The following is a 14763-nucleotide window of genomic DNA, read 5'->3' on the forward strand; positions in this document are numbered from 1 at the left end:
AATGGGCTTTGTGCAAGATTGTGTTTTTTGCAGTCTTCTGTGATAAGTTTTTGTTATCAGGCATACAAGCCCAAGAATCCTTTTTTGCATGGGCTTCCCTGGCTCTATTTGTCAGGGTTTTGGTTAGGGGAGGGGTATTTTTAACACTCTCAATGTAAAAAGTGCCATAAGGTAGGTACCCCAATTGCTTGTTTCGTCTTCATAAAATAACTTTTCCACCCGAACAAAGTCTACACATAAATTGTAAAAATACCCTGGCATGCAGTCCCTGGAAAAGTCTGGAGTCATTCTCGGGGTTCCCACCCAGGTGGGCAAGCATAGCCACCACAGATAAACACAAAGTAGGGGTGCCCGCTGGGGTTCGGCGGCAGGCAGTGGCCCTGGTTCTGATATTTGGCTGAAAACACAGCTCCTCTTTGTCACACTCAGGACATTTCAGCTATTTCCTAGATAATAATCTCACTTCACCCTGCACAAAACAGGCACATGATCATGTCACTCTGACCTGGTTTGAGTCCAAGGAGACTTTTGTTTTTAAAATAATTTAGGTTAGTAGTTAAAATATGAACTTTGGGCCAGGAGTGGTGGCTCATGCCTATAATCCCAGCACTTCGGGTGGCTGAGGCGGGCGGATGACTTGAAGTCAGGAGTTGGAGACTGGCCTGGCCAACATGCTGAAACCCCATCTCTACTAAAAATATATATATATATACAAAAATTAGCTGGGTGTGGTGGCGGGCACCTATAATCCCAGCTACTTGGGAGACTGAGGCAGGAGAATTGCTTGAGCCTGGGAAGTGGAGGTTGCAGTGAGCAGAGATCTTACCACTACACTCCAAAACAAACAACAAACAAAAAAATTCTAGAGTCACACTGAAAATCTTAACAACCTGCTTCTACTACTCATTTTTTTTATTTTTATTTTGACCTGATTTTAGACTGATAGTAAAATGCACAAATAACACAAAGTGCCCCCTATGTCCCTCACCCTACTTCCCCTAATACTAACATTTTCAGAGCCATCCTTATTTTCTCTATAAAAGAGCAGAATTCTCCTTTTAGAGATTTGGAAAGATTATTAAAAGATAAGTTACAAAATACAGTACCTGACACGTATAAAATATTAAATAAATATTAGCCATGCTTAATTATTTTGTTTTAAGTCTATATGAGTCAAGTTTTAGTAGAAATATGGGCTAGAAAAAAAAAAAAGAAAGCGGGACTCTGTGATCCGACTTGGGCTTATAGAACAGACTGTACTAGTTTGTTCTCATGCTGCTAATAAAGTCATACCCAAGACCGGGTAATTTATAAAGGAAAGAGGTTTAATGAACTCACAATTCCACATGGCTGGGGAGGCCTCACAGTCACGGCAGAAGGCAAAAAAGAAGCAAAGGCACATCTTAAATGGTAGCAGAGAAGAAAGCTTGTGTAGGGAAACTCCCATTTTAAAACCATCAGATCTCGTGAGACTTATTCGCTACCACGAGAACAGTAGGGGGAAACCGCCCCTATGATTCAATTACCTCCACCTGACTCCATCCTTGACATGTGGGGATAATTACAATCAAGGTGAGATTCGGGCGGAGACACAGCCGAATCATATCAATGACTAATGAGAGTTATGTCCAGAACCTAATGAAAACCTGTCTGAGGCCACATTCCCTGTAAAGCAGATTTGAGATAGAGATTTGTGTAGAGAACATTTAACTGGGTAAAATCCTAGGAACTAACAACTGTGGCGAAAAAGCTGAATTGGACAAAGGGAGTTGAGATGTAAGGCAGTCACAACAAATACCTCAGCTAATCTCAAGGGGGAGCTGAGAAGCTGGGGTGACCCTTCAGAGTTGCCCTAAATTGAGGCAGGAGTATGGAGTTTTAATACCTTTCACTGGCCATTCTTCAGATACGAGTTGTCCCCAAGGATGGACATCAGCTTGACAAGTTATTAATTAGATCTCCTGAGAATAAATTCTAGAGAGAATCAGCTGAGAGGCATGATTTGCCAACACTCCCAATAGCTGGGCAAACTTCAATTTTGAGGGAGGATTTGGGTCACACACAAAAGTCTCCACAACCAATTATTCATGGGAAATTCTATGTAGGCAGAGCTATTTCATGGCCAGTTAATCAAAACTACATAATCTATTTGGTTAAGCAAAAGAAATTAAAAAGATAAAATAAAATCTATATATTAACACTCAAAAGTTTTTAATGCATTTGCCTTGCATTTCGTATGTTTTGCCTTGCATTTCATATGTTTTGCCTTGCATTTGTTTATTTGCTTTTAAGAACCTTTAGAGAACAATAATTACTAATATAATATGGAGTAGCACAGCACCCACAATTGCGTTTGAAATGTGAAATTGTATTAGTCAGCTCATGTTAATAACAGTACCCACTACTATGCTTACATTTATGAGAAGATTGTTAGTGCTATGGTGATATGAGGTGGGTTGTTATTAGACAAATAGTATAATTTTTTTTAGATAATCACATTAACAGTATACTATAGTAATATAGATGAACAAAATGTATGATTCGTAAAAGACCCTACTATTTTTTCTCTGGGGTTAGGCAGAAATCAGTGATGTATTTTTAAAATAACGTGATTTTTTTCTGTCATGTTAAATGTTTATTTATATTGTCTTTGCATTATATATATGTGTGTGTATATATATATATATTTTTTTTTCCCCAGACTAGGCTAATGATCTCAAATGTTTCATACTTCTTGACAAAAGCTCAATTACCTAAAGAGCCAAAATATGAATATTTTAAGCTAAAACTCAAGTTGCTTGCTTAAAATTCACAGGGATCTCTTATTACCCAAGATAACCTGCTCTCCAGGATATAAGGAATTATTTATATTAACGCTACCCATTTTTACAACCCAAATCAAGTGCAATTGCATTAATATTCCCATGTCTTGTAGCACAATTTAATAATTCCATTTTTCTTTTCTTTGTTTTTTTGAGATGGGGTCTCGCTGTGTTGCCCAGGCTGGATGCAGTGGCATGATCACGGCTCACTGCAGCCTCAACCTCCCGGGCTCAAGAGATCCTTTCATCTCAGCCTCTGAGTAGCTGGGACTACAGGCATGTGCCACCATGCCCAGCTAATTTTTGTATTTTTTGTAGAGATGAGGTTTTGCCATGTTGCCCAGACTGGTCTGGAACTCCTGGGCTTAAGCGATCCTCCTGCCTCAGCCTCTCAAAGTGTTGAGATTAAAGGTGTGAGCCACTGAGCCTGGCTTGATAGTTCCATCTTATTTCATGACTATGTATGCCTGATGTTGTAAGTTATTTTATCACTACTTCCCATTCCCTCTTAACAATTATATTGTTGATCGTTTGTTGAAATAATGTTGGCCTCCTTTCAGAACTCATTGTGGGGCATACAGTATTTCCAGGAACTGAAGAAATATTTGAAAAATCTGTCTAATAAATTTCAAAACTGAAAAGAATATAAAGCCATATTTCAAGGATCCCTGTGAGCACAAAAGAACAAATACAAAGAAAACCCACATAGGCACACCCTAGCCAAACTGCCAAAAATCTGTGCCAGAGAGAAAAATGTTAAAAGCAGCTGGAAAAAAAAGCATAAATCACCTTCAAAGAATAATTATTAGACCTCTTTAATAGATGCAATGGAAACCAGAAGGAAAAGGAATGTTATCTTTAGAGCGTTGAAAGAAAGTAACTGCCAGTGCATTTGTTTTCTATTGATACCCAGGGCATTTGTTTTATTTTAGTTTCTATTAGTTTTCTATTGCTATGTAACAAACAACCACAAACCTAGAGACTTGCAACACTCATTTATTATCTCTTAGTTTCTGTAGGTCGGAGGTCTAGGATGGCATGGCATGGCTGTCTGCTTAGGGTCTCAAAAGGTAGTAATAAAAGTACAAGGTACGATGGCTCCATCTGGAGGCTGGGGGGGGGGAAATCTACTTCCTGGCTATTCTCATTTAGATGGTTGGCAGAATTCAGTTTCTTGTGGCTACAAGACTGAGATCCTTGTTTTATTGCTGCCTGTCTGCTGAGGATTTGTTTCATCTCCTTAAGCCCACCTGTCATATCTTTTCATGTGGCTCCTTACATCTTTAAACCAGCAGTGGTATATCAAGCCCTCTTCTTATTTGCTTTTTCCCCTACTTTTTCTTTATTGTGATAAAATACACATAACATAAAATGTATTATTATCTAAACCATTTTAAATGCACAACTTAGGAGTATTAAGTGCTTTCATATTGTTGCACAACCATCACCAACATCCATGTCCAAAACTCTTTTCATCTCACAAAACTGACATCTGTACCTATTACACAAGAATTATCCACTCCTTTCTTCCCTCAGGCCCAGGAATCTACCATTCTACTTTCTGTCTCTAAGATTTAGGCTATTCACTATACCTCAGATAAGTCTAATCATATCATTACTTCTTTTTGTGACTGGCTTATTTCACTGAGCAGTATGTCCTCAAGTTTTGTTTTTTGTTTTTTTTTTCATTTATTTACTTATCTCTTTGGACAGAGTTTTGCTCTATTGCCCAGGCTGGAGTGCAGTGGCACGAGCGATTTCAGGTCACTACAACCTCCTCTTCCCAGGTTCAAGCAATTCTCCTGCCTCAGCCTCCTGAGTAGCTGGGATTACAGATGCACACCACCACTCCCAGCTAATTTTTGTATTTTTAGTAGAGATGGGATTTCACCATGTTGGCCATGTTGGTCTCAAACTCCTGACCTCAGGTGATCCACCTACCTCAGCCTCCCAAAGTGCTAGGATTACAGGTGTGAGTAACCGCACCTGGCCATGTCCTCAAGTTTTATTCACTTTGTAGTGCATGTCAGAATTTCTTTCCTTGTTATGACTAAATAACATTCCATTGTATGCATTCACCACATTTTTCTGATCCACTCATCAGTCAATGAATAATTGGGTTACTTTCAGGTTTTAGCTATTGTGAATAATGTTTCTATGAACACGAGTGTGCAAATCTCTCTTTCAGATCTTGCTTTTAATTATTTTGAGTATATACCCAAAACTGGAATTGCCGAATCATATGGTAATTATATTTTTAATTTTTTTGAAGAATTGCTTTCCTCTTCCACAGTAGCTATGCCATTTTACATTCCTTAACAGTGCACAAGAGTTCTGATTTCCACATCCTCACCAACACTTGTTCACTTCTGGATTCGTTTTTTGTTTGGTTTTGTTCTGGGTTTTTATTATTTTGGGGTAGTAATCTAATGGATGCAAGGTGGTATCTCATTGTTTTGATTTGCATTTCCCTAATGTTGGTGATGTTGGACATCTTTTCACATGCTTATTGGAGAAATGTCCATTAAAATATTTTGTCTATTTTTGAATTGAGCTGTTGGTCTATTATTGAGTTTTAGAAGTTCTCTCCTATATTGTGGATATCAATCCCTTATCAGATATATAGTTTGCAAGAAGTTTCTCCCCTTCTTGGGGTTGCCTTTTTACTCTGTTGATAGTGTTTTAGGATGCAAAAAATTTTAAAGCTCTCATAAAGTCCGATTTGTCTATTTTTTATTTTGTTGCCTGTGTCTTTGGTGTCATCCATTAAATCATTGACAGACACAGCATCATAAGGTTTCTGTCCTATATTTTCTTCTGAGACTTTTATAGTTTTAGGTCTTATATTTAGTTTATGGATTGATTTTGAGTTAGTTTTTGAATATGAAGTTAGGTAAGGGTCCAACTTCATACTTTTGCAAGTTGATATCTAGTTTTCCCAGCAGCATGTATTGAAAATATTGGATTTTACCAATTGAATGGTGTTGGTACCTTTGCCAAAAATAAAAAAATCACTTTTTCATATATGTGAGGATTTATTTCTGGACTCTGTAATCTATTCCACTGATCTATACATTGGTCTTTTTGGCAGTACCATACTGTTTTGTTTACTGTAGTTTTGTAATAAGTTTTGAAATCAGGGTGTGTGTGTCCTCCAACTTTGTTCCTCTTTTTCAGAATTATTTTGTCTATTTGGGGTTCTTTGAGATTCAATATGAACTTACTTTCTATTTCAGCTAAAAAATGTGACTGGTATTTTAACAGGGATTATATTGAATCTGTAGATCACTTTGAGTGATACTGACATCTTAAGAATATTACATCTTCTGATCTATGAACATGGAATATCTTTTCATTACCTATATTTTTAAAAATTTATTTCAGAAATGTTTTTTATTTTTTATTGTACAAGTCTTTCACCATCTTAATTCCTAAAGACTTTTATTCTTTTTTATGTTATTGCAAGAGAATTGGTTTTTTAATTTCCTTTTTGGATGGTTCATAGCTAATGTAAAGAAATGCAACCAATTTTTGTATTTTAACTTTACATTTTGTTGAATTCATTTTTTAGTTCTAACAGGGTTTTTTGTAGAACTTACAGGGATGTTTACATATAAAAATTCTTTGTTTCCAATTTGTATGACTTTTATTTCATTTTCTTTATTCCTATTATTTTCTTTTTTGTTATGTTTTAAACTAATTGTTTTTGCTAGTACTACGAATAGAAGTGGCAAACATGGATATGGATGGACATCCTTTCCTTATTCCTGATCTTAGAAGAAAAGCTTTTAGTCTTTCACCAATGAGTATAATGTAGCTGTGAGTTTTTCATACATGGCTTTTATTATGTTGAGGTGGTTTCCTTTTATTCCTGGTTTGTTGAGTATTTTTATCCTGAATTAAATATTGAATTGTATCAAATGTTTTTTTCTGCATCAATTGAGGTGACCACGTGTTTTTTCTTTCCTTTGTTCTGTTAATGTGGTGCATTACATAGACAGATATTCCTAGGTTGAACCATTCCTGCATTCCAGGAAAAAAATCCCACTTGGTCATGTTGTATAATCTTTTTAATATGCTTCTGAAATAAGTTTGCTAATATTTTGTTGAGGATTTTGCATAAATGATCATAAAGGATATAGGTTCATAGTTTTTTTTGCAGTCTCTTTGTCTGGCTTGAGTCTCAGGGTAATGCTGGCCTCATTGAATAAGTTAGAAAATATTCCTTGTCTTCAATTTTTTGGAAAAATTTGAGAGGACTGTTGTTAGTTCTTTTTTACATACTTGGCAAACTTCACCACTGACACTAATGGGACAGTTCCAGGGCTTTACTTTGTCAGCAGATCTTTTATTACTTATCAAATCTCTTTGCTAGTTGTAGGTCCATTCAGATTTTCTATTTCTTTGTGCTTTAATCTTGGTAGGTTTTACATTTCTAGGAATCTGTTTATTATACTTAAGTTATCCAATTTTGTGGGATGTACTTGTATATGGTACTCTAATCTTATAATCTTTTTTATTTATGTAGAATTGAAAGTAATGTCCCCACTTTTATTTCTGATTATAGTAATTTGAATCTTCTCTCTCTCTCTTTGTCTATCCCTCTCTCTGTCTCTCTCCCTTTCTCTCTCTCCCTAGGTCCATTTCGTTAAAGGTTTGTCAATTTTACCAATCTTTTTGAAGAATCAATGTTTGATTTCTTTGATTTGCTTTATTATCTTTATATTATTTATTCATTTCTATCAAAGCTTTTCACTTCTACCTGCCTTCAGAATAGATCCAGAATCTGCCCACTTCTGACCATCTCTACTGCTCTCTCCCTACCTAGCTCAAGTCACCATCATTTCCTTATTCAGTCCTTGGAATACTCCCCAACTGCTCTTTCTGCTTCCATTTCTGACACTGGCCAACAGTTGGCAGTTTGCTGGTGATGTCGTCTAGACTTTGATGTTGCTAGTACCTGAACTTACAATAACAGCTGAGCTATAGTGATCTTCCGTTGAACATAAAGATTTGCACATATCAACAACATTAAACAAGGTCACTCCGTAGACTGAGAAATAAAACCACACAAAAAGAAGGCCACTCTATTCATTTCTGAACACAGACAAAAAAAGATCACAGTGTAAACTCGAAACTCCTCAAATATTCATTCCCCTTTCCTGACTGACATGAGTATTGTATTTTAACCAATTATAACTTTAGTTCAATTTCTCTCACCTCCTAAATAAAATTTGTTCAGATATACAATTACAGAATTATCCTATTTCTTGAAAACATCCAATCAAAAGAAAATTCTTGCTTCCTTGAGCCCTTCTCTAAATGACCCAACACAAGTCCAAATCCTAGAACAATTTCCTCTTGTTAAGCCACGTCCCAGTTTCTCCTAGTAGGCTATTTTCCTTGCTTAGCAACTATCAATAAACCCAATCTTGTTACAGGTGGTCATTGACGATGGGCATCAATAACCCCCTTCTATCTCTTCTCAATGTAGCAAACACAGTGATTGTGGCAAGTCAGATCTTGCAAGTCTTCTGTTCAAAATGCTCCCAGTCTCATTTAAAAGCTAGTGTCCTTACAATCACCCATAAGGCCTCGGCTGAAATGGTCCTCAACCTTGGCTGCACATAATTTAAAAACTGTGAATGCCAGGATTCTACCCTAGAGATTGTGATTTAATTAGCCCTGCCTCAAGACTTTTTATTTCGACTTTTATTTTAGATATAGTGAATACATGTGCAAATTTGTTACATGGCAATGTTGCACGATGCTGAGGTTTGGAGTACAGATCCCATAACCCAGGTAGTGAGCACAGTACCCAATAGGTAGTTTTGAAACCCACCCACCTCTCCACCCTCCAGTAGCCCATTGTCTATTGTGTCCATATTTATGTCCATGTGAACTCAATGTTTTAGTTCCCACTTACGAGTGAGAACATGTGGTATTTGGTTTCCGTTTCTGTTAATTTGCTTAGGATTCCGGCCTCCAACTCAATCCATGTTGCTGCAAAGAACTCTGAGTGTCTCTCACACACAGCCAATGTTGGGAACCATTGCTCTAGGTGGGCTGCTCTTCCTCAGCCTTATTATCCTATAATTGTTCTCTATAATCAACCTCGTCCAGCCACATTGGTCCCCTTGCTATTGTTCAAATTCACCAGATGTATTCCTGTCCCAATCCCTTAGTTCCTTCTTTCTGCTTAGAACACTCTTTCTTTTCTTTTGAGATATCTCAAAGCTTGTTTCCTCACCTTCTCAAGTCTTTGTTACAATGCCACCTTGTAACTGAGATGCACTATGACCACTCTCTTGGAAATTGCAAAGTTCCCTTGCCTTCCCCCATTGCCCTTTCCTTGCCTCATTTTTTTTTCTACAGCATACATCCCTTCTAAAAATAGTACATAATTTATTCACTCATTATAAGGGTCAGTCTCTCCCAAGCTAGGAAGCAGGGCCCTAATATTAATCCTCTTTATGCCTTATTTTACAGAGCTATAAATTAGTTTGTGCATGCAAATTTACTTCAAACACTGTCAGCTATAAAGTAAGTGCTTAAAAGTAAGCATGTGAGTATTTATACTACATAAATTAACTAAATTATTATGTGGTCTTTTAGGTGCCTTTCAACGTATAACCCAAAGAGATAATTATATCACATCAGAAGCAGTGTACATTTCACTCCCTACAGTGGTGTGTTTCTGCAAGGCAGGGAGACGTCGATTGCTTGGATGCTTGGAACACTTAGTGTTAGGTGGGGAAGGCTCTTTACACCCCCTTTTTACCTATCACACACATTGCTAACCTGAAAATGGAAACAAAATGAACAAGAGTAGTGGCATGTGAGAAAAGAGAAGAACTGAATAGTTTCAGCAGATAAGCAACAAAAAGAAAAGGAAAGGCAGTAATACTTCTAACACAATTTTAAGAGTGAAGAAGAACAATGATCTTGTCAAAAAAAATAATATCCCAGCCGAGCTCAAAGTATGACATGCAAAAAAAATCCACTCTCTCCACAGTCACCATTAATAATCTAATGTATTGAAACTTAATCTTAAATAATTACAGAAAAAGTCTTTCTTGTTAAATGCCTGACTTTTATTCTCAATAGAATTTTCAATGGCGGAAGAAGAATCACTTATTTTCACTACTATCCTGAATTCTCCTAATTTAACAACATGATTATCTGCAGCAAAGATTGATCAAAATAGCATGGGTTATTTATCAGATTTTACCTGACTATAGAAATAGTTTTCACTTTTCTTTATCGGAGATCAGTGACTTCCATAAATGAGGGTGAATGGACGTTTTCTCCACTTCTTGATTTCATGCCACAGAAATGATGAGCCTTCACCAGAAACAACCTCCCATTAGGGTCTTTCACAATGACATCTGTCTAGAGGGGTTTGTCTGAATAGAAAATAGTTGTCTAGATTTTAAACTTGAGGACAATGAGAAGAGAATGGAAATCCAGTTTACTAAGGAAAAATAACTAGATAGCCTTTTTTTCCCTACAGAGACTTATTTGCCAATATGCATTTAATAAAAGGGGAAGATACTCAATAATTAGCAAGTGTAGGTATATTTTCAGACTTTTTTTCCTTGTATTCAGGGCTATGGAAAAAGAATATAAGATAGAACATAGAAAACAGCAGCTCATTTTTCTAGACCTTACAAAATTAAAAGTAATTTGTAATTATACAGAGAGACACATCATAGAAATCCTTTAATATTATAATTAAGATGAAGTATCTCCAATCTAGCCAAAAAGGCCTACTCAGAAACATTTTTCAGAAAATACACTGAAAAAAGTAGTCCTAATTCAAAGACTGACACACGCACACACACACACACACATCTCAAAACATATAGAGCAGAGAGTTGCTATAGGAAATTCAAGCCTTCTCTTAATGCATTTATGTAATAAAAGAAAACATAAGTCTCAGTGCAGAGTAATGCAATTATTCTTGGTCAATACTGAGTACATAAGATACATGGCTTGCAAAGTATCAACACACATAAAATGACTTTGTCTCTATTATGCATCTCTGCTGTGGAAATGCCAGTGTCTAATGCACATATTTCTGTATTTAGCAGATATACTAGTTTGAGGAAAATATATAATCAGCATCTAAGATTGAATAAATAAATAAATAATAAATCACTCCTTTTCCTTGTACTATTCAACCTTGGCTAAGGTTTCATTGAATTCAACTACTCAGTAGAGACTTACATGTTTTTTTTTTTCTCATGAGTAGACAGAAAAGTAGAATATAGGAAATTGTTTAGAATTTTTTCATAAAATTAGTACATGCGCTTTGCACTAAATAGGTTTTAGACAGAAATAAATTATAGTGCTCACTAAATGTTGTTTGGAAATATTAAAATGTCTTTACAACTTACAGAGCTGCTTAAGTAAATTTTGGCTTTCTTGCCTGCATTACATAGCACAGCCAGAACAAAATAGTTTATATATGTCCTGTTAATACAATGTAGGTGTGAGAAAATGTACCATTTATACTATTTGACACATAATATCTTCATTTTCCAGTATACACATTATCTCTTGGAACGAAAGAAAGCACTACATAAAGTAGCATTATTTATTTTAGTCTTGAGGAAACAAAGTATTTGTTCACAAAAATAGGAACTTATAAATAGTATTTGCATAATCATGAAAAGTGAAAGTAAATTTCAAAATGGACTTCAAACACAGGGACACTGCCACAGTTTTACTTTGTTGATATGATTGTTTATTAGCATAATGTTTTGGGGAAACATTTGGCAAAATGTGTTGAATGTCATTAAATGACAATTTAGGCCAGGCATGGCAGCTCATGCCTGTAATCTCAGCACTTCGGGAGGCCAAGGCGAGTGGATCACCTGAGGTCAGGAGTTCGAGACCAGCCTGGCCAACATGGCAAAACCCCATCTCCACTAAAAATACAAAAATTAGCTGGGCACGGTGGTGCTCACCTGTAGTCTAGCCACTAGGGAGGCTGAGGCAGGAGAATCACTTGAATCCGGGAAGCAGAGGTTGCAGTGAGCCAAGATCGCACCACTGCACCCCAGCCTGGGCAACAGAGCAAGACCCTGTTTCAAAAACAAAACAAAACAACAACTACAAAAAACTCAAACCCCAAATTTCCCTTTTTATGATCTATCCTAAAGAAACAATTCAGAGTAACAATTTTGATCTAAAAAAAAATAAAGGTAAGCTTTCAAAAATGATGAGGTAGCATTTTGATTGGCCTCAACATCAAATAACCCGTCCAGGAGAAATGGACTTTTCAGAACACTGGAACTATGGGAAGACACCTAGGTACTGGTTCTGCTCTCTGGAGCTCACTCCTCATCTGCCTTCTTTTAGGGTTTGTCCTGATGCCAAGTTTGACTTGAGAGCTAAGATGTGCAGATCATGTTAAACATTCCCTTAAATGAAAACATACAGAGTATTTGTCTAGTTCCTCATAAATGGCAACATGATCCCAGGTCTAAAATCCACTCTGGCATTGAACTTTTCTGATACACTGTAATTTCGCTACGTCCAGGCAAAAATTACATCCAACAGTGATTCACCCTGCAGCCTGTCCCTTAGAGTTTCTGAAGGTCCAGAGAAGTTTTGTTGAGATGTGTTGTATTTGTCATGCTATGTAGGTTTTTCAGCCCTTCAGCTATCATAAATAAAAATCAGAGATAATTTAACATCATAGTCAGTGTGTGGTGTTTTAACTGGCAGAGAGAGAGAGACTCCTTGAAAACCTGTACACCTGGGTTACATTTTAAGTAACTGCACTTTTATATCATAATATAAATAAGTATGGAAACATTCGATTAAATTATCCAAGGCTATCAAAATTCTGCAAAACTTCCTAACCTCTATGTATCCCAAACAGTTCTTGAACAAATCCAATAACTTGTTCTCTCATTTACCAAAATTGGTTGCAATTTATGTTTGCTATTTTTTTCTACAAAATCTGAAAATATTTCAAGGCACTGAAGACCTAAATTTTTAGCAAACTTAATAACCCGTTTGAAGTAGGTCATAATCAGTCTCATGTAAAAAAGAAAGTAAATTGTGTTAAAGATGGTTGTGAAAGTGAGAAAAATTAAAATAAATAGCATTAAAATATTAAATGTTTGAAATTCAAGAATGGCAATGGTCCTTTTTAGGAGGATTTAAGTTCATAAATAGAAATCCTGAGGGTGGCATTGTCTTTTCCTCCTTATAAGAAACCCCTGTTTTTTCAAGCAGTTAAGGTCTCTGTAAGAGAAGTGATATGCTCATTTGTTCAACATTAGAATCGCAGCCTAAATTTTGCATGCTTCCTTCAAACCTTTTTGCTGCAAAGAAGACAAGAAAAAAAAAAGACTCCTACTTCTCTGTATTCTTCACTGTGTCTTTACCTCACCTCCACTCATTGCCAGAATCTTTAATGAAAGGATTCACAAAAATGGGATGAAGAATTAGCATTTCTATGAATAAACAGATTCACAGTATAAAAATTAGTTTTTTCAAAAAAGCAGACAAAAAAAAAACCCTCAAAATAAGACTTTAGAGAACTGGAGGTCGTTTGCTAATTTTCTAATTCAATTCCCTATGAGGGTGGGTCCCTTATCCAAATAGTGATCTTTTATTTTCCTTTTATGTCTAAAAAATTATCTTTTAGGTCCCCGAAAAGCACTATAAGAATTAAAAGCAATTTAATACATTTCAGATTATAAAAGGTACTGTGATTAAAGAAATAATTACTAAGGAGAAGGTATTAAGTATTATTTTTTAAAGACATTCATTCCTTAAACTTCTCGACAGCATTTACTAAGTGACCATTTGACATATTAGAGACTAAGGGCATCGTTTCTCCTCCAAAAGTGAAGTTTTGATCATTGGCTTCAAACTTCCCATTGCTTAAACTGCTCATGTAGGGAACTTTTCACATTTTCTAAAAACATCATTCTCAATGTAATGATGACCTTAAAAGGATAGAAAGGCTATACGATTTGCAGTTAAGAACGTAGGTTTTGGGCCAGGTGCGGTGGCTCACACCTGTAATCCCAGCACTTTGGGAGGCTGAGGCGGATGGATTACGAGGTCAGGAGATAGAGACCATCCTGGCTAACACGGTGAAACCCCGTCTCTACTAAAAAAATACAAAAAAAAAAAAAAAATTAGCCAGGCGTGATGGCGGGCGCCTGCTGTCCCAGCTACTCAGGAGGCTGAGGCAGGAGAATGGCGTGAACCCGGGAGGCAGAGCTGGCAGTGAGCCCAGATCGCACCACTGCACTCCAGCCTGGGCAACAGACTCCGTCTCAAAAAAAAAAAAAAAAAAAAAATGTAGGTTTTGGAGGCAGACTGTGTTAAAATGGAATTCTAACTGATAAGAAACTAAATGACAAGAAAGTTTGTAAAATGAGGAAAATAGTACCTCTTATATTTATTTTGCTGATTAAAAGACTATATAGGTAAGGTTCTTAAACCATGTACATTTGGTAACAGTCTTAATGTATATCAGAGACAGGCCTAGAACTGTTAATCCCTGGCAGAACTTGCAATAGATACTCTTCTTACACAGCAAGAAAACTAGAAAACATCTTAAGAAATTCCTAAAGTATAATAATAATAAAATAAAATAAAATTGCTGCTGAGGACTTACCTACTTTCTATTGAATATATTCTCCAACTTCCTAGAGTTAAAATAGCTACTTGTTTACATCTCTATTCCAGTTATCATTACAACACTATTAAATCGATACATTTCTTACCTAATAGACTAAGCTTCTTTTCTTAATTTTTAAAACAAATTTTATTATGTATATTAAAGATATACAACATAAGGTTATGTGATACATACAGATAGTAAAATGGTTATTACAGTGAGGCAAATTATCCATTATCTCACATAATTGCCCTTTTTTTTCTTTGTGGCAAGAGTAGCTAAAACTTA

The sequence above is a fragment of the Pan paniscus genome, chromosome 14 (assembly GCF_029289425.2).
Source record: "Pan paniscus chromosome 14, NHGRI_mPanPan1-v2.0_pri, whole genome shotgun sequence".
Classification (NCBI taxonomy): Eukaryota; Metazoa; Chordata; class Mammalia; order Primates; family Hominidae; genus Pan; species Pan paniscus.